At 46.9% G+C, this 27376-nt stretch overlaps 1 protein-coding gene and 1 long non-coding RNA gene across 5 annotated transcripts in view; one reads left to right on the forward strand and one right to left on the reverse strand.

Annotated features, from left to right (window-relative positions):
- ZSWIM1 (zinc finger SWIM-type containing 1) overlaps nt 1-19565 on the reverse strand; it is a 133332-nt gene extending 113767 nt beyond the window's left edge. The window contains exon 1 of the mRNA XM_069651230.1: nt 19367-19565. The gene's annotated coding sequence lies outside the window, so the exon portion shown is untranslated. The remainder of the gene's footprint in view (nt 1-19366) is intronic.
- Nucleotides 19558-27376, forward strand: part of LOC138580579 (uncharacterized) — a 28516-nt gene continuing 20697 nt past the window's right edge. For 3 of the 4 annotated variants that reach the window (XR_011304293.1, XR_011304295.1, XR_011304294.1), the window contains exons 1-3: nt 19558-19636; nt 22507-22608; nt 22931-23007. This is a non-coding gene — a long non-coding RNA (uncharacterized lncRNA). The other variant, XR_011304296.1, reaches the window with a different exon arrangement.

The raw sequence follows: 27376 nt of genomic DNA on the forward strand, positions 1-27376 counted from the left end.
GGATGATGGGGGGTGTCAGGGCTGGGTGCTCATTGAGGCAGTAAGCTTGGTGAGGTTTTATGGGCCAGATTTTCGCCGTGGCCAACCGGCCCATGTCAGGGCTGGGTGCTCACTGAAGCAGTAAGCTTGGTGAGGTTTTATGGGCCAGATCTTCACTGCGGCCAACAGGGGCCCAGGGCCCTTCCCTCACCTCTAACATGTGAGGCCGGAGCCGTAGACGTTTTAGTTGACTTGCCGCAGGGGATCCGTGGCCGGGAGAGGCAAGCAAGTTCCGGGTGGAGGACGCTGCAGGCTGAGACCGCGGCTCTTCACGGGGCCAGAGAGCTGACGTGGGGTGTAAATTTGGCCTCCACTATGCGTATGGTCCAAGAGCCGCGGGGTGGATTTCCCATCTGACGTCCGATGATACGGGGGCTTCACTGTCTCAGAGGGCCGAGCGGGGCAGCAACACCTTCACAGCTGCAGCGGATGACCGGTGGGGTTAAACGTAGACCGCTGGATTAGGTCAGCAGCTCCAATGGTTCTTCAGCTCTTCGCACTCACCTAGTGCGGATCAGCTGGGCTGTGGGTCGCAGCGTCTTCTCATCTTGGGGCAAAACTGCGGCCCGACATCTTGGAGCGCCTCGTGAGCGGGATGCTCCCAAAACCTACTTCAAAACATAGGAAGTGCGATGCGATAAGAGCACAGCCCTTCACCCGAGGTGCACCAGACCTTCTGACCCATGCACGTTCATTTTCGTGGTGGCAACGAACACGGGAACTGTAAATGTGGGCCTCATACGGAGGCCGTTATAGGAGCAGCCTCATCGCTGGTGCTTCAGCTCACTCCCCCTTTTTAAAGTTGGATTTTTTTTTTTATTTAAAAAGGAGTACAAATAGAAGTCCATTTCCCAATGTATTTTATAAGCGAGCAAAATGTAATTGAAAAACAGATTTCTTTTGTAATAATTATTTCACGAACATTAAAAGAAACATGTTTACTTCTTACAATCAGGCAATTATAATAGTTTCTTCCTGTGGTATTATGTGCATTACTGGTCCAAACACATCCATGGAGCTGTGTGGGTGAGAACAGGGGCACAAGGTTCTATGCATCGGTTTCCTGTTTTTTGTTATGAGTATTTTTACTCATGTTTTGGGGGTATGGTTAGGGAGTAAAAAGTAGCTGAAACACCCCTTATCTGTAGGGCTGGAGGGATGTTGAGTTCTGGGCAGTTTTGGCGATTGGGTTGGCGGTAGATAAGGAGGATGTGGATGGTGGTTTGTGGGTTGAGAGGAAGCTTGGACGAAAGTAGTTTGTAGTCTAAACGTGGGGCGGGGTGTATGCATCTCCCTAAATGCTAGAGAGGTTTTGCGTATGAGGGCAACACTGCCTTCTAGTTTGTCGGTTCCGTCATATCTGAGGATGGAATAGTTTGACGGCATGGCGAGTGAGAGGGAAGGTGCTGCTGCCCTGTGCAGCCCGGTTGCAGTGACCGCCATGAAGTCGCAGTGGTATTAGTCTATAAGGTTGTGGTCATTGGTGGCGTGAGCACGAAGGGATTGGGCGTTACTCAGGTCACCATTGAGTTGTAGGCATTCCAGTATGGGCTCACTCTTGTGAGGACTAGGAGGTGGCAGCGAGTGGGAGGGGACTGGGTGGGGTGGAAGGGAGAAGATACAACAGGTTCTTTCTGCACCCATGATGGGCAGTGTTGGACTCGGGAGTTCTGGGGGGAAACCTTCTGGAGCGCAGATTGGCAATTCTCATGGTGCCCAAGCAAGACTGTGAACGCAGGTGAATAGTATCATGAGAAATGAGTTTGCGATTGGGTAGCAAGGCTCTTGGGGTGGGAAGGGTGGCAGTAGGGTGTCACTGGTGAAAGTGGAAGCAGCAGGTATGTCGAGGGGTGACAGTGCCAAACCTAGTACTGATGCAGTGAAGGTCTTGTTTCTGCAGGTCATGAGGCTGTGACCACCAGCTTACATGGCCAGCAGGGTAACTCGTCAGGGGGTGAAAACAGATTCAATGCTGGGGTGACCCTGAACAGGGGAGGCAGGAATGGTGTAAGGGGAGACACTTGTGGGAGTTAATCAGTAACATGATGACGCGGGCGTCCGCCGCTGTGTTTTCTGCTGCGGTGTGGGTGGAGAGGGGGCTTACCGCAAGGATAGCGCAGGTTAGAGGGGCAGGTGTGGTGTCGGGGCAGGTGTGGTGTCAGGGCAGGAAAAGCGATGGGGCTGGTATGGGGGGCATAACTGCAATGTTTGATGAGTTACTGGCGAGGCACTCGTGTGCCTTGCTTATAGGGACATAGATTTGCGCAGAGGGACACTAACGTCTGGCTGTGGGCCTAAGCAACGGGAGATGACAGATCACATGTGCTGCAGCAGCAGGCAGAGGCCCTGCAATGTTGTGCCATTGCTCACCCGAGAGGAGGGAGACTGTGGGCCCTGTGTGATCTGGGGCAGCACTGGAGGCGCGTCACCCAGTTTTATTGTTTTTGTTTTTAAATTATACTTATTCATTTTGTTGAACACAGCATGGCACATACATCTGCATAAAACATAGGTTGGTGCATTACAGTAAAATAATAACAAATATGAGTTTCATACAACTGCCGATTCTCAAAACTGAACACAACATTCAAATTTAGACCGAGCCCAACAACTTCAATACCTAGTTACACTGTTGAGGGTTCCTTGAGGCATCACATATCTATTTACTGGGGAGTTGCAGCCAGGCTCAAGGCCAGTGCGGACCCTGCGCTGGGTCACAAAGGGTGTTAAGGAGAGGCTTCTGGAGAGTACTGAAGCCAGGGCCAAAGCGACCCTAGAAGGTGAGGGGGGTCAGTGAAGGGTTCGGCTGCGAGGGCCCTGCCCGGATGGGCAGGAACTTGTGGTCAGACAGACGCGGTGCAGACACTGGAGAATCCCTGAATGGTCTTCCAAGTACAAACAGGAGGGGTTAACAGGTGTCAGAAGTGCCTTGAGTCAACAGACACCGTGTGCCGCAATAAGCCTCATGGACAGAAGACATGGAGGGGGGCAGCCCAAAGCTGCGAGCCTCGCTATAGTGGACTTAGAGAGATGCCCAGAGCCCTGCACCCAGCCGGTGGACTGTTGCTGGTGAGTCCACAGTGGGGGGTGTACATTGGAGGTCTGCTAGGGTGGTGCATTGGACTGGTTGGGGCCTGGCAGGACAACCACCTCAGCATTTTGAACGTGGGTTTCTAGCCTCAAGATGGGAGGCCTGGTTGGGTAGAAGCATGCAACATCTGAAGGCAAACTAATTGATATCCACGGCTTCCACAAAAGTACTTAGCAGGGGCGAGAGCTCTCAGTATGATAGGCGAGGGGGAGGTTTCCAGGGCTTGCAGTGAGACACTCAACAACTCCTCCTTGGTGACCTCATAATCCACCTGAATACTTCCTGTCGCCCCTATGGACTCTTTCGCAACCTCTGCGACTCTCTCCCTTTCTATTCTTCCCTCAGCCCGGCTCACTCTGCAGGGCACACTCTGGATGTTCTCATCTCCTCGGACCTCCCTCCGATCACTCCTCTCTCCTGGAGCGATCATTTTCTCCTTTCCTCCCCTCTCTACCCTGCAGGCCAAGCCAGCTCCAGCACTGCCACCTACCTTCTTGGTCATCCGGCCCATGAAGAGTGTGTCAGCTGAGGCTTTCACTGCCACTTTCTCTCCCCCTCCTCCACCTCTGGCCGACTCATCCTGATACAGCCCTCTCCAAGCGCCACTCTGCTATCTCTGATACTCTCGATGGTCTTGCTCCCGTCATGAGGATCCGCAACTCTTGGTATGATTCTGACCGCATCACCCTTAAACGGAATTGTACGGTGGCCGAGAGGAAATGGCGGGCATCTTGTGCATCCTCTGACAAACTGGCCTGCCGCCTGCTCCAAAGGCAATACCGGCTCTCTGTCCGCACTAAGAAGAGAGCCCACATCCAAGCCCACATCTCTGCAGCATCTAACAACTCGGCCGAACTCTTCAAAATCTGCAAGGAGCTGGCCAGTCCTGCTGCAGTCGCTACTTCTTCTGTCCCCTCCCAGACCCTCTGCATGGCCCTGGCTTCTCATTTCATCTCAAAAACCCAGGACATCCTGTCCACCCTCTCATCCTCTCCTCATGTTCCCGCTTCTCTCTTCGCTATCTCCAGCCCCCCTGTAGCTGCCTCTCCTTCTCTTCCTTTCCTCTGTTCTCCCCTGACGAGATTTCTAGAGAAGTCTGATCCATGAATGTCTCGTCAACACAGGTTCTTCCCTGCTCATCCAAAACCGTCAAGGACCATATTGACACCATCACTCCTGTTCTGGCTGACTTCTGCAACCACTCCTTCGCCACTGGAGCCTTCCCCTCCCTTCTTAAGCACTCTCTTGTGCACACTCTTGTGCACACTCTTCTCAAGAGACCCACAGCCGACCCCTCCTCTCCCAGCTAACTATCGCCTGATCTCTGCACTCCTATTGTTGTCAAACCACTGGAAAAGCTGGCCATCTCCCAGCTTAACCTCCACATTGATTCCGTTGGTTGTCTCCATGACCATCAGTCTGGCTTCAGAGAAGCCAGAAGCACGGAAACTGCTCTCCTTAACATCTGCAAAGACCTGCTCTCCAACCTTGATGCTAATCTCCCCTCTGTCCTCATCCTACTCGATCTCTCTTCTGCCTTTGACACGGTCAACCATGCCATCCTACTCAACCGCCTCCGTGAGAACCTGGGTATCACTGATCAGGCCCTGGCCTGGCTGACTCTTTCCTCTCCAACCAACCCTCCCAGGTCCAACTTGGGTCCTTCCTTTCCTCCATCTCACTCTCCACTTGTGGTGTTCCCTGCAGGTCTAACCACTATCCCTGGCTTTTCAACCAATACATGGCACCCTTCGCCCACCGCATTGCTGCTCTCTGCTCCAACTTTCAGTGCTATGCAAGGCACAAATTAGTTTTCAAAAATGGATTAGCGTGCTACTTACATTTTTCTTGATAAGCAAACAAACCAATTTGATTAGCAATTTTGTACTAATGTTTTTAATGCCACCAGAAGATACTTGTACCCAAGATATAAAATCAGCAACAATACAGCAGTTCTGTGTACCGCTCAAGTAAGACATTAGTGAGATAAATCAGGCCTCGCAAATTCTTTAAAATTCCACTAGACCTGGAAGTTGAGTAACTTAGTTTACCCACTCGACTGAAGAGACATGCACTAGACCCATGGCAACGGATGACACATTTTAATGCACTTTTTGTAAAATGGTGCATCTCACGACAAACGCACTTTAGTTTGGCACACTGCTGCCAGCCAGAGGCCATCCATATACAGTAGTTTTTATTTGACATTTACTGCAAACAACATAAAGTTTAAATAAGAGTTTTAACATCCTGTGCAAATGGTACTGGCCCTTCTTAAAATCTACTCGACTATTATTTTTTTTTATGTTAATCAAATAAATGATTTTTACAAAACTTTTCCATGACTACGAAAGATTTCTTTTAAATTTCTTTAAATTAACTGGTTTTTTCTGCCGAAAATCGGCCCCTTCTCACTACTCCTCTTTCAAGAAGGATTCCTTTTATAAGGCAATATGAAGATGTTGGAGGCTTAGGTCTCATTATTCCTGGAAATTTCCAGAGGTTAGGACAAGTTTTCCAGCGTGGTCATTATGTGTTGGGAGTATTTTTGACGTTGCCATAAACCAGGTTGATTTGTCACCACTGACCATCCTGGACCACCAGCAATTTTCAGTCTCCAGCGACGGGTCCGACGCAAAGTATTGCATGTATGTTGACTTAATTTTTTCCGTTTCTGAGCATCTTAGGAGGATGTGACAAACTGTTTCTTTTTCATTTATCTTTCGGCAGAGTCTACAATGGTTTGTGTCCGATAGTCCTCTGATGGCTTTGATTTCATTTGTTGGTAAAAGATTGAGCCTCGCTCTTCAAAGGCAATTTCTGGCTTGCTTGCTGGGGAATTGTTTAATGTAGCCCTGAAGTTTGTTCAATTTCTTTATGTTTGAAGGCAAATGAAGAGTTAGTTTATTTTCAGAGGCTTTTGCCAGAGTCTGAATCCAATCTAGTTCTTTGATTTGTCGGATTTTGGACCAGTTTCTCCTCGTCACTCTCAATTGATTTCAGAAGGGTTAAGATGTCTTTCCTCCAGGATTGTAGCATCTTGTTTGTTTCAGCTGCCATCTCTGATTTTATTAGTCTATAAAGCAATGGGATCGTGGGCAACAGGCATTTTCTGAATAGTCTCAGAGAATTGCAGTTCAGTGTCCCTTGTAAAGACAGGAGGCCCAGCTCTCTTCGGATTGACGCTACTGGTGTAGAAGTAGGTAAACCAAGGACTGTCCTCCAATAGTATGCTTTCAGTTTTGTCCATATTTCACTCGGTAGCAATAACATTGCTTCCGCTCCGTAAGTTATTGATGGTACTGCTTTCATTTTATAAAAGTCGTTGGCTGGAATTGTTGAGAAGCGACCACATTTTTGGTCGATTGCTTTTCCTTGGGTTGCCAGTTTCTTGATTTTTGATCGAAGGGAATCTTGCATGGCTAATTCTTTCTTGGCTAAATCTCGTTGGAAGTACCATTTGGTCTTATCTGGTTTCTTGGTTGTTCTTTCTAGGTTTACTCTTTTAGTTTTTTCCTTGTTTACTTCCAAGTTGTTAGTGGTTACGTATGACAAAAAATTGTCAAGTTGGCGTTGTAATCCTACTGGCGTCTGGTCAATTAAAATTAGATCGTCAGCGTAGAGTAGCCTGCTGATTTTTGTTGGCCTAGCTTCGGAGGAAATTATCTGACTAAAGCTTCTGATAGCTGATAGTCTCCAAGATAGGCCAAGAAGATTGAGGGGGCCAGCGGGGATCCCTGTTTGACTCCTCTGTGGGTCACAATTGTAGATGACAGAGTTCGGCTAAACTGCAAAGGTTCTCTAACAGTAGTGTTGGTGTAGAGGGCTCTGATTGGATCCAAGATTTCTTTCGGACAGGACCAAACTTCCAGTTTGTTCCATAGGAGGGTCCTGTCGACTGTCAAAAGCTTGTGTGAAGTCTATGAAGGCCATGTATAGCCTAGGCCCTAGGGCCTCCTTCACTCATTTTGCTTTTCAGAGCACTTATCAGGATGTTGGCAGCAGTTCCCATGCATTTCTTGAACCCAGATTGAAATTGATCATTACACGGTGCTTCATTGGCCAAGGCTTGAAACCTTCTCAACAGTAATGAGCCATATACCTTTCCAATTGGATCGAGCAACGCAATTGGACGGTAATTGGAAGGGTTATTGATGTCGCCTTTCTTATATATTGGGATTATGATGGCTGAAGTCCATGAAGCTGGTATAGATTTAGACTGAACATCTTGTGAAGACTTGACTGATAAATGTTGACCAGGCTTCGGGGTATGCTTTTAAGTCAATGTTTGTAATACCCTCTGGGCCCGGGGCTCGAGTTTTTCAGTTTGCTTATTAGTTAAAAAATGACTTCTTGATCATCAAGTTTCTCCCAGGGGGTCTGGTTTTTCATAGGGATTGGAGTGAGCCGGTCTAGAGGAAGTTTGAAAGTTTCCTTGATGTAGGTTGTCCAGATGTTCTGGATATTGTCACTCTTGTTCGATGTAGTGGAATTTAATAATGACCAAAATTCTCTTTTTTTTGTACAGATGGACCTAATTATTGCTTCTGAGTCTTGTTGGTGTCATTTCAGTTGGTGTGCTCTTAGCCAGGTGCGATATGTAGTTTTTGTATCTTGCCTGGCTGTCCGAGCTTGCACTATGTCCAACTTTGCTGCATTTCTCAGTGCTTTTTGGTATTCTCGTCGTTTGTCGACTAGCAGCGTATCGTAGGTGTGTTTAAGGTTGGCGGATGAATGCGTCTTTGAGCAGGGCTTTTTATATGCTGTTAACAAAGGGCCATAATCGGTCATGTTGTTCTGGTCATCGGTTTTGTTCTTTTTGTATTTGCTGGTCAATTCATTAATGTCCTTGGTCGAAAGCCGAAGTCTGTTGCCTTGCGCGTTTGGATCGAGCTGGTAGGCCAGTATTTCCACAGGATCGTTTTTACTCTTCCAGGTGGTAGTTAGGAGGTTGTGGTCGCTAGACTTGTTTTGGGTCACCTCAAAAGACATAATCAGGTCCAAGAATGATCTCGAGATAAAGATGTGGTCGATTGTAGATTTGGTCATCCCGTTAGTCCATGTCGGTAAACGGGCCGGATTGGGGAAAACTGTATCCAGGCTTGCAGTTTTCTGGAATTCATTAGATTTAGCCACAGGACACCTCTGATCTGCTGGGGTAAAATTTCTTTTGGGTTTGTGCGGGGTACATGTTGCGTTTAAGTCCCCACATATTAACAAGTGTGGTACTTGGTGGATTGCCAGGATCTCATCAATTGCGATTTCTATTTCCATGAGAAAGGCTGTAGTTTCAGTTTTAGCCGGATTCCAGTATGTATTTAGAATGGCTATTGGCATATCTTGTGCATTCTTGTCAAGGTCGCTTTTATGGGTCCATGCTAGGAGGGCAGCTAGAAGATGTTAGTTTGCCGTTAGTACTTTTTTCAACTTTAACCCATGACCAATGCGATTTGCCATAAGTAATCCCGACGATGGACTGCCCATAGTACTCTTTTTCGCTGGTGCCAGGATGATTTCGTACCCATCCAAAGTGGGTGTTTTCATAAGCCATGTTTCCTGTAAGCACAAGATATCGAAATCGCAGAGGTTAACATCACCAGTGGTTGTTAAGTGCTGGAAGACCCTTGTGTTCCAGGAACAAACAGGTTGTGCGTGGCAGTAGCTTGTTTTCGTGGCTCTCCGGAATTAATGGACTGATACTTGAGCTGCTATTTGGTCTTCTTTGCTGTCAGAGCTTTAGAGAGCCCAGCCCATAGGCCAGAAATAGTCGGCTTATTCAGGTTGGTATCTGCATTGGCTGACACAGTTTGAACTTCTTGTCTGATTATTTTTTCCAAAGACAAGGGAAGGTATATTACTTTTACTGGTCCGTTAGTTAATGCTCTTGTTTATTGGCGAATCGTAGGGTTGTTTTTGGTTAATTTGGATCTTTCCTTTCAGGTGGGTGCTTTCTGGTTCGTGTTCGGATGTTTCAGACACATTGGTAGGGTTTGGCTGCTGATAAACAGTGTTTTGAGACAGCGCCTCGGTTCCTCTGAAGTGTTTCTTGTGGTTTCTATCTTTGCTAGTTACTGGTTGATTTCTTGGTCTTTCTGGGTTCGTTGAGGATCGAGCCTTGCTTCGTGAAGTTTCTCTATTTTCTTTCGGTTCAGTAAGGTCATATCCTAGTCTGAGCAATTCTTTTGCCTCTTTCCTTAACAGGTCTTTGGCCGGTTTCGATGAAATATGTAAGCAAGTTAACACTCTGCCTTTCCTGTGGCTAGGGTCTTTAGGTCTTCGGTTGTTATCCTCCTTAGTTTGGGAACATAATGAAACAAGGTTACACGGAACTTCTGTTGAGGATCACGTCGTCGTGATTTCCTTGAATTTGTTCTAGTTTAAATAGCCACCACCACTCTGGTTTGAGGTTTGGAACTTTTCTGTTTTAGAATGGTATTGCTGCTCGGAGGTGGACGGTTTTCGGGTGCGAGAGTCTATTGTGGGTCTCCTTGTCTCTTTCTCCCGTGCAAATCTTTCGTGTTCAATGCTGTTATTTCTGGTTGTTTGTCTGGTCGATGGAACTCTTTTCCTTGGTTTTTCTAAGACTGGAGTTGGAGGTGCCACTTCTATAGAGTTTTGCTGAAGTTTGCCAAGAGAATGCTTGATATTACTCATTTTCTTTTCCTTTTCAGATTGTATTATGCTTTTGCGATGCTCTTCTAACGTAAAGAAGGGGGAGTTTTGATCAAAATTGTCATCTATTGTATTGCAAGGTGGGCTGTGAGGTGGGGAGACAAAGGTGACTTTTTGCTCTGGGGAAGAACGAGACTTCCTTGCAGTACATTGCAAGGTGTTTTCTTCTAAATGTTGACTGATGTTCATGAAAGTCTCGTTTTCCATAAAATCCTTTATTGTTTTTGGCGATTGGGGGTCCCTACTTTGTTCAGATGTTTTTTTCCCCTCGCTTATCTGGGAGTCTTGAAATTGTCCTTAGTTTCGTAGGCTGATCTTCACTTGATTATGTTTTAGAATGAGTTGAAACGACCGAGGGGTTTATGATTTTAAGAGCACTCTTTTCAGTTGGTGTAGCTCTTTCTGTTCCTGCATTTTTTTTGTGAAGATCAGGAATGGTTGATCAGTATTTTGTGAAGTGGCGTGGTTTACGGATTGAGGGTGGACGGTATCGTCGACAATAAGTAGCACTTCACTTTTCCCTCTATTGTCGCTGCTAATTGGGTTCGTTTTTGTTGTTTGTGTGTCCGTTTGGCTTTGAGTCTTACTCAGAGGTATGGTCAGGTCGATGACTGGAGATGTTTGCTCGTGGTTCTGTCCTCGGTCAGCCCATCTTTCTTTGGGCTATTTTTTCTGGCTGGGCTTTGTGTTGAAGTAATATATTGAGTGTGGTCTTTGGCAAGTTTTAAGCGCTCCTCCTGTGCCATTACATAGCCTTCTAAGAAAGTCAGCTTTGTGTGAACAGCTTTGTGTGAATCATTGCCTGTAGTGAAGTGTGGTCCTTTAAAGTATCATTCATAGATTCATAAAGTTTTGTGAATGGTGCTAATGCTATTGTAATGGCCGACATAATTGCAAAAATGTCGTTTTTTTTTCGAAGGAGTCTCTTTCTTTGGTGGGGACCCTTGGGCACTCTGCTTCCTGGGTGTGGGAAGTGGCAAAGGTGGCGCGCATGATGGTCTTTGATGGTAGTTAGTTGATGGCAAGTCTAAGGAAAGACTTCTGTGCGGGTCACGATGTGGGGAAGGGATAGGCATCTCTTCAACTCTGCCCAAACTATTTCTGACAACTCCGCAAGACATTGTATCCGGTGGGCAAGCTCTGCCCGGGGCTGTTGTAAGAGTGTTCTTCCCCATGGGTAGTGCTCCTGTCTTGTCGTTTTCTGTTGGTTTCAATGCGGAGGTAGAGGGCGTGGTCATACTGGCCTTTTCAAATTATCCGTCCTCTGTACTGATCAAGGAAACATTCTGTACTTCGAACACTGAAAGGTTTGTTTGTGGAACCGTGCTGCTATGATTTTCGTCGCCTTCACTTAGGTCTTGAGCGACGACTGGCCTTAGTTGGGGCAGGACCAGTATCTCTACGATTTCGCCGGGGTCCGATTGAGATACAGGCTCAACCTCCCCCAGATGCTGTGGATCGAGAGGTCGGAAGGCTAGTTGCTTTCCAAAGAGTTGATCTTTTGGGGGGGCTGGGCCGGGATTTTCGCAGAGGCGCAGTCAATATTGGAGTAAACACTGTCTGGTGTTCGAACCTTTTGTGTTTGGACATAGGTTGGCAGTCCTGAATAGCTTCCAGGATTTCCAAGTCTGTTAGCTCTGCCCTACGGGGTGTTCGTAGGATGTTACTGCTATTAAAAAAACTTGTTAGTAGATTCTGCGAGGTGTTTTGTTTCTTAAATTTTCCCAACTTCGCTGATAGAGGGGTATCACCGTTGAGATTTTTTTTTACTAACTGCACGCTTGTAAAGGTGCAAACCTCTCTTCTTTGGTTCTTTGAGCTCTGTTCGGCAATTCTTTCCTGCTGAGCAGAAGGGGAGTGTCTTGTACGTTTTCTTGGGTTTGGTTCTGCCGATAGTTCTATTGTGTTCGGCTCGTCTTCCGCGGTGATCAGCTGTTGGTGGTCTTCCCTCCCTTCCCCGGCAAGGTTGCTCGGGGGCGGTTCCTAGTGAGGGCGTCGGGAGCCCACACCGTTGCTGCCCCTTTAGAATATCGCCCGCGTCACAAAGGGCTTGAACTGAGATGGGAGTGCAGGGTTCAGCCTCTCCTGACCCCGCCCCCGGTGCTCCTTCGCCGCTCTCCAGAACTGGCTGCTCATGGTCTCCGGCGCCTGCACTAGGCGTGTTACATGCTGCGTCCTCCTGTGTCGAGGCCGCTCAAGACGGGGTCCCTGGAACGTCTGCACGAGGTGGACGCCGTCCCGATCTCCCCTCTGGGATTATCAGGTAGGCGGGCCATTGGGGGAGTATTTGCTGGGTTCGCCGGATTTGCAATGAGATTTCCAACATTGTGTTTGTTTCCCGCGGTCAGCGACACAGGCTACTTCTTAGCTTTGGCAGCTAGTTGAGACGGTGTAGCTTGGGTGTTATGCAGGACTTGCAGTTTCTTGTGTTTTAGTATTTGTCATGACTCGTTTTTAGTTATTTTCCCTTTGTTGCCTCTAGGGCTTCTATCTGCGAGGAGTCTTAGGTCTTGCAGGGGCTCCGTTGACATGGCTCCATCAGAATCCAGGTGGGGGCGTGAACTGCGCATCCAGCGCTTTTCTACATTCGGGGGGGTGGGGGAGTTAACAGCGGTGGCAGTCCTCGCAGCCTCGACTGCCATGACTGCAGGACTGCCACTCGCCGCCACTCAGCGGACTGTAGTAGTTCTTGTAGTTTATGCTGCAGGTGCTCCTCCTCCAAAAGTGATGGACAGGGAAGACAGACACTGCTCAGTAGAAAACCCTGCAGGACTGCCACTCGCCACCACTCCGCCTCGACTATGCGAGTGGGGGAAAATACTTAGCCAGCCCTGGATGAGAGTCTGTAAAAAGGTTAACTGCATGAAAGGACACACATTAGATATGATAAAAAAGTTCTGAAAGCAGTTTGGCCAGCTCTCGACTGCAGGTGCAAATATAGAATGCAATCATAATCATAGAGCAAAGTGAGTGTTGGAGGCCAACTATAGTGTACAGTTTTGCAGTAGGTCTGTAGATGTACAGACTGGATGAAACTATAGATTGCTACTTTAAGTAAGTATCAAGTTAGCTTTGTGTATTTATTATGTATAAGACTAAGCAGAGTGGATGGTGTAGCAGTCAGAGGACTGGGCAAACTAGGCAGAATATTGTAGTTTGCGGCCATCTCACTTTCAGGGTAACGAGTATAAAGCAACATGGTAAGATGTCAAGGAGTATGGGATCAGCTCAGGGGTTGAGCACCAGTTGTAAACGGTATGTAACCGCAGGCCACAGGACTATGTTTGCCAACAAAGCATTTGGCCGGTTGGTCATGTACATTTTCAAAAGTGTCCACTAGTCAATATGATGCATCTTTCCCAACAAAATGAAATCTGGTAGACATTGAGATTTAGATACACTTCACTGTAAAAAGCAACTAAAGCAACACTTCACTGTAAAAGCATTTGTGCTTCACAGTAGCAATACTTTAATTATGCATTATGTAACCTATTACATTTTTAGAAAACGAATTGAAAGCCTTTGTTAAAAAAAATAACTAACACATACTGGTCTTTGGCAGACAGGATAGTTATCTTAACAGTAGAATGCCGATTTATTTCTGGTTTGCAATTATTTGAAAAAGAAAATAAATGGGTGTAGCACTCCCACACAGGCCTTTTGGCACATGAGTGAAGGGGACGATTAATGCTGCACTCTCTCTCCATTAGCCCCTTTAAACTTTCAGTGAACAGAGAAAAGAGGGTGGACAGAGCTCTGAAGGGAAGAGAGCTCTGAAGGGAAGAGAGGAATGTAGGGTGAGCTATGCTTTCATTGAACAGGGTAACAAATTGCTACCTTTGCAAGAGCCAATTTAATTAGCAAACCTATAGAAATGCATAGCAAATTTGGTAGGAGCGTTATATGGGATTATAGCAGAAGGGGCAAGAAGCTGGCATGGCAATATATGGAGCAGTGGGAAACTGCAGTGGGGCAGCCACTGTAGGGGGAACTTTGGACTCAGTTATGGGCAGATCCCCAAGCTTACAGAGGCCATCCAGATTCAGCAGATGTGGGTTAAGATATGGTCCAATGGTATCCACCCCAGAAAAACTACATACATTCTAACCAACTGCGTCAGCGCTCTCTGGAGGGGATGTGGGGGGGAACAGGACTTGAGGAAGCAGATCTGGTGGGAATGCCCAGTAATACAGTCTTATTGGGACATGACCTGTGCAGCAATGAATAGTATTTTTGGGAGTCAGATGCCGGATAACACAGGGATGTCCATCCTGGGAATGGGCGAGGTTCTGGAAAATCTACCCTCGAAAGCTCAAAGACATGCATCATCCTGATAGTGGCAGCAACGCTTGTGGTGGCACACAAATGAAAACAAAAAGCAGCCCCCACAGAACACGAATGGGTTAGTAAAATATGGAACGTTGTGGCACTGGAGTGGGCGACCTATTCGATTCAATGAGATCACCAAAAGGTTTCTCTCAGACTGGGATATTGTCCTGCACCACCTGCAGCGGGACTCGCGGCCCGCATAGTGCCAAAATGAGATTGATGGGGCTAGTGTGAGTACTCACTCCACTTGGGGAGAACGCCTTCACAGGAAGCTAGGAGGAGATATGGCTGAGGTTTCTAGGGGAGAGGAGAACTATGGTGAGTTCTCAAATGGTGCAAGGGCCCGTACAACGGCTGGCAAGCGAGCTGGCCACTTACAGAAACTTGGGACCGGGAGCCATCTACATAGCTTGGACTCGGGAGGGGGCGGGGGAGGAGGAAACAGGACCGGGTGTGTTGTTGGTTACATGTGTTGGGATCAAGGGGGGCAGAGGGAAGAAGGAGGGGGCGAGAAGGGATTACATGTGTTCTTACTGTTGAAAAATGCCAATAAAATTAAAAGAAATTTTAAAGTGCAGTTCCAGTGCTGCCCTCACCAGCCAAAATCAGCTCCCTGGCCCAGCACGAACACGAACACACACGTTATTTGACTCAACATTCACTCACTCATTGCATGAGAGGATCATAAGTGACCCACCTATACATTTTATATCCCCTTAGGCACAGGGAAATGTTTTTCCCCCCTGTGCTTTGAAAGGTACAACGCTTTTGAAAATCAGGATTTACTTTAAAATGCCCAGAACCCCCTTTCCACCCTCTGCCTTGTGCAGTTTTGCATTTGGTGGGAAAAGAGCACTTCAATGTGCACAACTATGATGCACACATTTAAATGTCCTTTGTGCATGTTCACCAGCTTTTTGGCGCAAGTGGAGTGAATCAGCATCCCATCAGTTGCATCAAACACGTTTTGAAAATCGTGGCACGATGGTTTATCCCTACTGATCAATTCTTTACGCTGCATGTTCCTTTCAGAGAGTGTGGTTCGAGGTGTCAGAGGTGAATTAGGAATGGTAAAGGACACACGAGAAGGAAAGGGTGCATGGGGTTTTTACTGTTTCTGCAGTCATTAACCCCAGATTTGCTAATGAGCAGGTATTATGTTAAAAACCATTAGCTCCAGAGCAGATACTGTGACTGGAATTGTTAGCCCCAGAGTACATACTGTGCAGAGCAGGTATTGTGTCTGTAGTTATAAGCCCCAGGGCAGGTATTCTGTCCTATGTAACGGATTAGCATGTACTGTGTCTGGAATCGGTATCCCAGATCCGGTACTGTGTCTGTAAATATTTGCCCCAGGGCAGGTATTGCCAGATGTAGCCGATGAGCAGGTACGACGTACTGTGCCGGAAGTCATTAGCTCTAGAGCAGGTATTGTGTCTGCACTCATTCGCTCCAGCAAGAGGATGTCATGGGCCTTTACCATTAGCGCTAGAGATGGCAGTGTCTGCCGATATTAATCAGGGGGATGTTTCTGTGTCTGCAGCCATTAGACATAGAACAGACACTATGCCTGCAGTTCTAACACCAGGGGGCAGGCTGACTAGGACGTGAGCCTCTGCAGCTCCGTCGAAGCCCCGAATATCCTGGGCTTAATATCCTGCTTCCCACTTGAATTCCCTAGTCGATCTCTACAACGCCATGTTTGCTGAAGCAGTTACCCACCCCGCTCAAACAGCGCAAAGCCAAACCTGCTCTAAAGAAAAAAACTCATGGTTCACCCCTGAGCTACTTGCTTTGTGCACTCTGAAACGTGCTGCAGAAACGATTTGGAGGAAAAACTCTTCTTTAGCTAACAAAGTCCAACTCGCTTCTCTCGCCAAAGAGCACAAAAAGGCCATACACACTGCTAAAGCCAACAGCTACAACAAGAGAATAGAAAGCGCCAATTCTAATTCTCATGAACGCTTTGCTATCTTGCACGAACTGGAGTCGCCAGTCACCCCTGCCACAGCGGACAATAACTGGTGCACCAAGGTGCAAGAAGCCCTTACAGGAAAAATATGAACACTTCAGAAAAGAAATCTGCTCCAAGCAACAAGCCATCCGAGCCAAACCCAAACACCCTCCTCTCACCCTGCGGCACCACACTCCCCATCCTCCACACCTTTTGACTTTCACCCTGTCTCAGAAGTGGAAGTAGCCAACATAATCAAAAACCTCAAGCCATCCTGATGCAAAGGTGACATTTTCCTGACCCTCATCTTCAAAGACTGCGCAGAGCCTCTCACACCATTCCCCACAGCCATAATCAATGCCTCCTGTTCCAGCATCCCTGAAAGAAGCATGGATCCTCCCGCTACTAAAAAACCCTCCCTCCTTACCAACTACCGTCCCATTACAACAGTGCCCTTCATCCTAAAGATCCTCGACCGACCATGCTGCCCACATCCAAGTACAACAATACCTTGAAGCCAACCACATCCTCGGCACCCACCAATCAGGCTTCTGCAGAAGGCCTGGCATGGAAACTGCCCCGTTTGATCTGAAAAATCAACTAGACGACATCTAAGACACAGGTAAACTTGCCTTGCTCTCATGCTGGATCTCTCAGCCGCGTTTGATCTCGTCCAATATCAGTTTCTCTGTCATCACCTCACCACCACAGCAAACTCCTCTCCTGCAGCCACTGACTGGATCAAATCCTTCCTAGCTGACAGATCGGGTCTTCATCGATGATCATGCCTCCTCACCCATGCCAGTTACCTGCAGTGTCCCCCACGGTTCTTGCCTTTCACCTGACTCTGCATAAAATCTATACAAAACCCCTCTTCAATCACCTGGATGCCCTTGGCATCTCCTACACGAACAACGGCGATGACACCCAAATTCTCCTCCCCCTCTCAGGCTCTTACCACCAAGACACCGCTACCATCAACTCAGTCTACAACATCGCACAAAACTGGTACAAATGCAATAAATAAATATTATCCACGGAAGGGTCATTAGACCCAGGGAAAGTACCGGATACTCAGCCATTAGCCCTGGGGAATCATTACTGTCAGAGTAGGCTCTGGAACTGGAGACAGTACCCGTCTGCAATCATTAGCCTGCACAGGTATTATTATACATTTTGTATTTGTATTTTATTTATTTATAAAGCGCAGCCAGACCCAAGGGCAACTGGGCGCATATCTTGACAAGGTAAGTATAATACAGTATACAGTAATGGTTACAAATTATGATGGAGAAATTAGTGCAGTATATACATACAGTAAAGTTATGCATAGTATACAATATAATGTGCAGCAATGTCTGCAGTTGCAATGTAGTTATACATAGTTTACAGTGTGCAATATCTACAGTTTAGCAAAAAATAAATACAGATAAAGGCAATTGAAGAACCAAGAACAGTCCTAGGTGAATTGAGTCATTTAGACATCAGTGGTAGCTAGCCACAATTTGGTTCTTTGTTTGAAGAGGGAAGAAGAATGATCTGATTGTATATGGAATTCAATTCCATTACCTGTCACTTAGACCAGAGCAGGGCCGGTGTAGTAGCTGCACAGCAGTTACTGCTTCTGCAGGCATTCCAGAGCCTGAACTGTACCATAAATGAGTTTCGGAGTAGCTACTGTGTCTACAATACCAACCGGCTGCCCTGTGTAATTTCAAAACCAGTCGTTTATAAAGCTGCGCATTTACAATGTTTAATTTCAACATGTGATAAGTACAATACAACAAATTACAGCTTCAATGTGCATTTCAAGAGGTTGCAAAAAGGCTCCTCTTACCAATATAACAAGAAAGGGGTCAGAACGTCTAAGTTAAGGAATGCTAAAATAAATGCATATAAAATTCATTACAAGAGCGGAATTCAGTCAACATCGTCCAAAAACTGGATGGCAACACACATGCTTTGCCTAAACGATGATAAAACCGAGATTCCCATTGTTGGCCCCCCACCACTCTATGCAACTTGGATCCGGCCTACAATTCCCTCCACATCGACGGCAACCTAATACCCATCTCATCTACTGACAAAACTCTGGGTGTCTATCTGGACACCTCACTTGACCTCTCACGTCAAGTTAACGGCATCTCCTCGCTGCTGCCTACACAGCCAAACTGATCAACGCCAGTCAGCCAATCGCTTCACTATTACCACAGCCATCACCGGGACCAAATTGGACTACGGCAACACCCTCTTTGCTGGTACTTTGCAACCTGAAAAGGTTACAAATCATCCAAAACAATGCCCTCCAAGTTGCCTTTGGACTTACCAAAAATGCCCATGTATCAGAAGCCAGAAAAAACACCCATTAGCTGCTGATGCGAGAACGGATCAACATCAAGATCCCCTCGATCGTTCACAAGTGCCTCTCCGAAACTGCACCTGCCTACCTTTCTCAGCACGTGGAATACACCCCTTCTCGCCCACTAAGATCCTCACACAACCACTTGCTCAAATTGCAAAGCTTCAATCGCCAATCTGCAGGAGACTCACGCTTCACCGCTAAGCTTGAGAACAATCTCTCCTTGTTCTTGAGAATAGAAATCTCCTATTGGTCCTTTTAGAGAAACTTGAAAACCTGGATTTTTGCCTAAGCTCCTGGAGCCAAGACACTATATTACTGCTGAACGTCTGTTTACCTTTATCTGTACGCCCCTTCACAAATGTAATTAACGCCTAGATACCCGAGGGTTCAGCGTGCTGCTGGAAATGCAAAAAATAAATATTATCCACGGAAGGGTAATTAGACAAAGAGAAAGTACCGGATCTCAGCCATTAGCCCTGGGGAATCATTACTTTCAGAGTAGCACTGGAACTGGAGACAGTACCCGACCGCAATCGTTAGCCTGCGCAGGTATTATTTATTATATATGTAGTCACTTAGACCAGAGCATGGTCTGTGTAATAGCTGCACTGCACGCATTTAATGCGTCTGCGAGCATTGCAGAGCCTGAACTCTACCGTAAATGACCTTCGGGGCAGCTGTGCCTACGATACCAACTTCCTGCTCTGTGTAATTTCAAAACCACATGTTTAGAAAGTCACGAATTTCAACCTGTGATAAATACAAAACAACGGATTACAGCTCCAACGTGCATTTCCAGAGGTTGCAAAGGGTCTCCTCTTACCAATATAACAACAAAGGGGTGAGACCGTCTAAGTTAATGGATGACAAAAGAAATGCATATAAAATACACTACAAGAGCAAGATTGCATGCACTCACCTGCTGCTGCCTGGAATCAGGACATGAGCGTTTCGTAAAGGTAGGGTTTATGTTCCTTTCATTATCAATCACACCGTTAAAGTCCCTAGGAGACCCGATAGCATTGTGTGTCTGTTTAAAAGTTTGCCGAAACTTTTTTGAAATGCCTTTCCAACGTCTTTACGCGTCCACGTATTTCTGTTAAGTCGTCATCACGTCTTCACCTAGGATGTCTACGTGCTTAGGAAGAGAATCATGCAGGAAGTGGCACTTCGCGCTGTGTCCCAGCAGGTATTTGTTTTTTATTGAATATTTATAAGGCGCTTATAAATCTCGGAAGTTTTTCGAATCGCCAAGTATATTTAGGTGCCGGTGGGTTTGTTTTCCTATTTTTATTTTGGTTGCTGCAACGGCGGATCTTTGTGTGTCTTCTTGGCTGGTAAGTAGCATCCCATTTATGGCTCTGTCGTGCACGCCAAGGGATTTTCAGGACAGATGGTTTTCCCCAAATTCAGCTGCCAGCAGCAAGTCGGATTATGCGCCATCTTTGTTCACCCTGGTCTGCCAACACGGCTTTCACTGTCAGAACAGCAATGAACTCGCCCAGTTGCAAATTAAGCCCCATATCCATCTAATTTTTACCACGACATCCGGCCAGATGTACCACAAGTTGTCCTTGATTTCTCCGCCTGGCCCCTGGGCTTTTCTTCCGCTGTCTGTATAGGACAGGGTTCCTTCATTTTCATGCGATGCCCCCGGGCTGACGTGCGCTCTACAAATCTGAATGAATAAATAATGCGTTGTCTCATTGACTAGGTCCCTGCATGTTCATGTACACTATGCTCAGTGTTGGAAATGGAAAAAATATGGTGGGGATCCCACAACACAAGGGCTGGGGTGGGGGAGAAGTGTGGGAGAGGGGAGGGGGTGACCGAGGTGGCGGGGCTCATGGGGGACATCCAACAATGCTGGAATACTTCAAAAGAAGGGGAAAAAAAGTGCCCGCAACGGCAGCATTGCCTTTTATCGCTAGCTTTGGCACTGGTGTGTAATGCACAATGCGTGTACAAGAGAAAGGATCAGTTGTACATGTAGCGAGCATTGTGCATTACCCACCAGTGCTAAAGCCGCGTTAAAAGGCAATGCTGCAGTCGCATGCCCTTGCGTTTTAAGTATTCCAGCGCAGTTCATGGGCTTGGGCGGCTGACTCTGGCTGGATCCTGAGATCTTCTACACATCTGGTGCCGGATCTCGATTCCGCCGAGAGTCAGCCCAATGACCAGCACTGACTATGCTAGTTACTATACAGTGAAAATGCAGACGCCTACGTAGTCTTGCCAGCAAGATAACAACAATTGAGTATTTCGCCTTAAAACTAGCCATACTGTAGGCAGAGGTCTTCAATCTGAAAGAAAATAAAAAATGTTTGCCTCACTTAACTGTGCATGGTGAGCCATTGGACCCCCAAGCACATGCGCAGTTAGTGTGACGTGATAGGGCGTTGCCAAGAAACAGGAAATAAACGCAGCCTGGACATGCGCTTTCCTGCATTTGGATCGTGCATCCAGGCTGCGTTGTTGCTTCCTGTTGGTGGTGCCGGTGTCTTCATGTCTTGTAAGGGATGCCACTTCCGACTCTCCCCCCCACACCACAGTTGGAGGGGGTGCCGGGAAGCAAGCGTTTCATGCCTTCTGCGGTCCGTCTGCTTCCCTCTCCCCCTGTGGACCTGCGAAGGCGAACAGGTGGGGAGAGGAGGTGAGCAAGGGGGGGCGGATCACTGCAATGCTGGTCCCCCCTGCACCCCTCTCCGCCCCCACCTTGGGGGCATCGGGGGAGAGGAGGTGAGCGAGGATGGAAGCATGTATTGCAGGTGGTGTATGAGATCCGGCTCCCCTACGGCAGATTGCTGGGCTCCAGCAATCTTCTGTGGGGATATCATAAAACACTGTCATCAATGGGCCAAGAACATCACTGGGCATGTCACTGTTGAAAAAGCAGGCATTCTACATGCTGGACACATTTTTGTTGTTCAAATGTGCATTTTACACGTTCATAGCAAAAAAGTAATTTGCAAACTCAAACGCTGCTGAAACTTAGTTCACTAGTTTTCTTTGAGATTATTTATTTATTTTTTTTGTCCGAACACCACACCAATACTCTGTAATTTGTGTGCCCCTTTCTTTGTGTTTTATCGCAGGTAATATTTCTAAAGATGTTATGTTTATCACTGGGTAATCACAAATAAATGTTTCCATTGTGCTTTCACCAGTTTAGGAAATTAAACTGGGTTAATGGGTGCCAACTTTTGGTTTTCACTACAGAGGCAGAAATACCCCAAACCATCCCTTGGACAAACACATTTTATGGCGCTTCCTTTTTTATAAGAAATAGCAACAAGTCATTAGATTAACAGTTTTGCATATAATTATTGTTTTGGTTAAATTCAACCTTAAACACAACAATATATCAATACACAATTATATTTTGCATATGTAACGTCTCCGCAACGGTCCGTCAACCTGCTGACCTACGCCTATAGAGGGAGTCTATGCATCCCTTGATGTACTAAAATCACTGCATTAGCAACAGTACTTTGAGTGCACCACTGCCATAGAAGTGATTTTAAAGTGGAATTTGTGTAGATCTTCATGCTGTGGGTGCCAGGCCTTTGCCTGCATGGGGAACCATATGTTGCAGAGAAGCCAGGGGCCCTCTTGTATGGCATGGCAGCCGCCGCAGAGTCTGCTGCTACTTCAGCGCTGTCACCGAACTGCAATAAAAGCTAAATTGCTATTACTCGGTTTCCGAGTTAGCTCGGTGGGTTAAGCACTACCGTGTCAGATTCTATGTAAGATATGTAAATGAATGATTGGAACGCCAGCAGCTGGACTTCTCAACTATTCTAGGCATGGAATAAAAAGAGTAAAATATAACAAGCTGATGATCTTTCTCTCGCTTTATCATTTCTTGTCTCTGTGACTGAGTATGAGTTATGTTTTCAGGTATGTGCACGGACTGCTCTCTGTTCGCACGCTGCGCCCTAGGTCTCTTTTGTGTGTGGGGAAGGATGTGCGCTGACTGGCAGAGTGTAGTGTACAAATATTGGAACGGTCAATCTGGTACGTCTAATATTTTTTTTTTGTTTTATTTTTTTTCAATAGCAGGAACACAAATTGGCTCCATCATCCCATCTAGGACAGCAAAGTCCACAGCAGCAGTGGCACCATAAAAAATCCTGACATCTGTAGTGGGACTTGCCGATGGTAAGAATGCCTTTAAAACAGCTGTATTTGGCTACGGGTGATGGTGGGGCAATTAGTTACGAGTCACAATTGGGGATTTCAAACCTATTTTTGAGGCTGTTCCTTTCTCATGTCCGGTTTGGGGGTGGTACTGAAAGTTTACATCTCATGTGGGAGTTGCATGTACACTGTGTAGTCTCTCCTGGTTTCCCAGCGTTGGGTCCTGTTTACTAGCTGATGCCCAACACCCAAGAGCTGGTTTTAACCCCTGCTCATCTAATCTTAATTTTGAAGTCTCAGGTAGACCCATGTATTCTTGACTTGTTTGTTTTCCTGCTCCAAGCGTCTGTGTAGCAACCTAACCACCTGTGCCCCAGCAAGAAAAATCCAGTGAAGCACTTGACCCAGTTACGCTGGCAGGTAAGGATTTCTTTTCCCTATGTACCATTGGTTGAGTAGAAGTGCTGAAGGCTTATATCGGCCCTATACAATGTGAGTCCAGGTGTGGTTTTCGCCGCCAATCTCTGGCTTAGTCCAAGACCACACTTCAAAAAAAATTAGAGCTAGGACTTCACGATCTGAACAGGGAGTCTTCTGAGACTTGGATCAATGTGGTGTTTTTTTAATCCATCCAGTATTTCTGTCCCATTTTGCACTGTTTCTCCTCCCCCCTACACACCCACAGCTGTTCACATGGTTCCTTTGAGTCTTTTCATGCAGTGTTTGGCATTTAAAATCTTTTTTTTTTTCTTTTTAGGTATTTTTGAAAACTTAATGGTTTCTGGTTTTTAAAAACGTACGTGACATATACTAAAGTGGGGATTTTGCAATGTTTTCACTGATTTAGGCTCCTTTTTTAGATGTATCGTTGGCACTAAGTGAACAGATTTTCACTGTACTGATTGCGGCGGGGGGAGGGGAGGTCGATTTAGGAAGACTACACGCAGCAGTCTTTTTAAATCGCACTATCATACTTGTCAGGCGCTGTGAGCCCCAGTGGAGTTGTCGCAGGAGGCATAGGTGAGTTTTGGACTGTATGTATGTGTGTGCATGAGTTGTGTATGTGTGCGTGAGTGTATGTGTCGTATTTGTGGGGAGGTTGCGTGTGTCGATGCAGGATAGGGGTGGTAGGTGGGGAAATTGGAGGTTCGGAGGGTTAAACCCCCCCCCCCCACCCACCCGATTAACTAGTGAATGAGCGGGATCTTTCTGCATTTTAAAGCCAACACAAAAACGGCAGAAAAAAATCATGTGTTGAGGCTTTAAAATGCAGAAATATCACATAGAACCGGATCGTTTCCTAGTGCCCAAAGATGGTAGAAATCTCAAACGAAAAGCAGAAGGAGAGGTGGAAATGGACAAAAGAAATGCAACAACACAGAAATATGTCTCTTATTTGGACTTTGGGTTCAAATGGATCGCAGTTGCTGGCGAAGTTAAGCCGCAGTGTGTGTTTGTGGTGCTACATTAGCAAACGACAGCCTGAAGCCAACACAATTAAGGCAGCATTTGGAAACAAAACATACCAATTTAGCAAGAAAGACCAGCAATTTCTTTGTATGGCAGCTGCAAGGCATAAAAAAGCAAAAAGACACTTAAAATGTGACCTCAGTATCTGTAAATGCTTTGGAAGCTTCTTACCACATTATCTGGGCAAAAACAAAACCTTTTACAGATGCTGAGAAAGTAATTTTGCCAACAATTCTTGCTGTCAACCAGGTAATGCTTGGTGACGGTGCAGCAGAGAAATGGAAAAGTATTCCTATGTCTGACTCCACAATTCTCTGCCGCATAACTGACCTGTCTTCTGATACCAGTACAGAATTGATATCCCGCTTGAAACAGTCGGTTTGCCCTCCAGTTGGGGGAGGCCACTGACATTTCAAAAGAAGCACATTTGATTGCTTATGTGAGGTATTGCCATGGAAAAGAAATATTGGAGGTTTTCTTATTTTGTTAACCAAATCAGGGCAGAGCAACTGCATCTGTAGTCTTTGACATTAACTACTTCCCAAGTTCCCACTGCCTAAAGTGTGAGGCGTGTGTTGGTATTTGCATGGATGGTGCTCCTTCAATGTGTGGTGCTAGAGCTGGGTTAAAAGCAAAACTGTTGGCAGTAGCTCCACATATATTGTGGACACACTGCGTGATACACCTGCAAGCATCGTCTGTGCGCAATTTGGGGAATGAGATGCTGACTTCTGATGTAAAGATTGTACGTTTTACTAAAATACACCCCAAAAGAGCCCGTCTGTTTGCCACATTATGTGCAGAAATAGGAGCTGAACATGATGCCTTGTTGTTTCACATGGAGGTCCGGTGGCTCTCAAGGGGAAAGGTTTTAAATCGCGTTTAGCAACTCAGGAACAAAGTGAGACATTATCTCCTGGGTTTCAGCCAGACGAAAGAAGAGCCTCTGTGTACTTCCCACTGGCTTGTACTGTTAGCTTACAATGGCAACATCTTTGAACAGCTACATGTTCTAAACCTCTCCCTGCAAGGCACAGAAACCACATAATTGGCTATGAACACAAAAATATCAGCATTTGGTGTTCAAGATAGCCGATGTGCTGAGAACACTGTGAAGAGGTGTTCTCCGGTCTGGAAATTTGGAATAAATAAGTTGATGAACCCGGAGCGGTACTTTGGAATGTGAGATTAGGAGAACAGTCCCTGGCGGGATAACAGAGGGCATAGAGAAGCTGACAGTTACTCAGCGGATCACTGGTATGGTCCTGGGCCGCCTGCGCAAATACGTCCACAAAGCTCACCCCGGAGGGACCAGCCCACTAAATATAGAAGGAAGGGGTGCCGCGGACACCAATATCGGAGTGGGTCCCCTGAGGCGGTGCGGATGATCGCCAAAGACGGCGCATGCCAGCAGAGGACAGGAAATGCCGGGAGAAGCCAGGCGGTGTAGAACTGGCAGGCAGCGCTCATCAGAAAAGCCAGTAAGACGCTGCACGGCCCCCCGCTCCCAGAAACCCAGGCGAATAGAACCACAAACAGAACTTCGCCAAGGGACCACTCCCCCCCCCCCCCCCCCCCAACAACATCAGACCAAGGAAACATGTAAAAAAAGAGGGTGAAAGAATGCCAGAATCCAACGAAAATAAGCACACGTCCGCGATCCAGAAAATGTGGAGAGGGGCACAGCCTGAGGCGCACAGGGAAGCAGAAGGCGGCCCCTTAAGAAGAAATGTCAGAGGAGAGAGTGGTCACACAAAGGTTCCTCGGACAATGCCTCCAGAACTTTGGAGATGGGATGACTCCCAGTCCCAACCTACACACGCTCAAAGCAAGTGTAGACACTAACGAGAAAGCCCTGCAGGAGCTGGTCGACGACTTTCACAAAGTAGAGGCACTAGTGGAGCACTTAGCCAGGGCTAGCCACAGTTTGGCAATACAAACCGAGGACCTCAAACAGATAGAGAGCGAATATAAGGGTCAAAGCAATACTTAAAGCGGTTGGAGACACAGAACTACCCCAGACAATAGGACCTATCTTCGCAGACCTGGTGGATGCAGCGGACCCGGAAGAAATCAAGGTCGACCATATGCACATGGTGGGGCCAAAAAGAAATGAACCAGGTGCTAGATCAAGAGACCTCCTGGCAGCCATAAATGAATACACTCAAAAAGAGTGTCCTGGCCGCTGCAAGCAGAGCAAATGACCTCAACTTTTATGGCTCTGCAATCCAACTATTCCACAACCTCTCTCAGGTTACGCTCAATAAAAGGTTGATGTGCCCAATTGTGCAGAAGCTGATGAAAAGAGGGGTCAAATATAGATGGACATTCCCCTTCGGCCTCCTGTTCGAGCTTGCAGACAAAAGAGAATCACTTCGACTGAGGAAGGAGCAATCATCCTGGGAATGGCAATCGACTCGCAATGAGGCCCAGGGCCCAAGGAGAGCAGTCAAAAAGAAAGGCATGGGAATGGTCCACACAAGCATCAAAGAGGAAAGCAAGGAAAAAGAGGGGCCAGAGGCCCAGGAACAACGCCAGCGAAGAAGCGGTAGGAAAATTATTTCCTAGAAAGGGGCTCCTCCACTTAAACGCAAGCCTGGGGGTAAAAGTCAGAAAAAAAAGGAACCTGGGGAGGGGACACACAAAGCGACCACACCGGGGGAAGCGAAGGGGGACTCTTGGTCTTGAGAAATGGTTGTGGGCGACCTGCAAGGGCTGTGCTGGGAGAGGAAGAAAACTCCACCCCCGAGGAGGAGAACCGGGAGGGACTAGAGGCCTGTTGAGCCAACCCAGTAAGGGGGTAGTGGGAGACAGAGGAGGAGAGGTCACATAGGAGGGGGGAGAAAGGGGAAAGCCTCAGACGCACCCGGAAGATAGGGGGGGAGGGAACGGGGGAACCAGGTCCAGTCACATACGCGGGCAGCTAGAAAATCCTCAAATAATGGCTAAGAAAAGAACACTAAAAGTTCTAGCACTAAACATTAAAGGCCTAAACTCGCCACTAAAAAGGAAGAAACAAGTTCACTGTCTGTCGAGGATCAACCTGCGAGAAAGACAAACCTAAGATCCGGCTGCGAGGCTCTAACCAAATCCAACATCAAATGACTGGACAAAAAAAGTGGGAGATCTTGATAGCAGTAAGGAACAACTTCGATATCAAGACCCTTGATGTCCACAAAGACACTACAGGGAGGTATGTGGCCCATACTACTCCAGGGGAAGGTAGAGATTATCACTCTGGCCACCATATACACACATAAAAAGATTGGAGGGATTTGCAAAGGGAAGAATAATACTCACAGGCGACTTTAACATGGCT

This window comes from Ambystoma mexicanum, chromosome 3p (genome assembly GCF_040938575.1).
Source record: "Ambystoma mexicanum isolate Mex_15411 chromosome 3p, UKY_AmexF1_1, whole genome shotgun sequence".
NCBI classification, from domain to species: Eukaryota; Metazoa; Chordata; class Amphibia; order Caudata; family Ambystomatidae; genus Ambystoma; species Ambystoma mexicanum.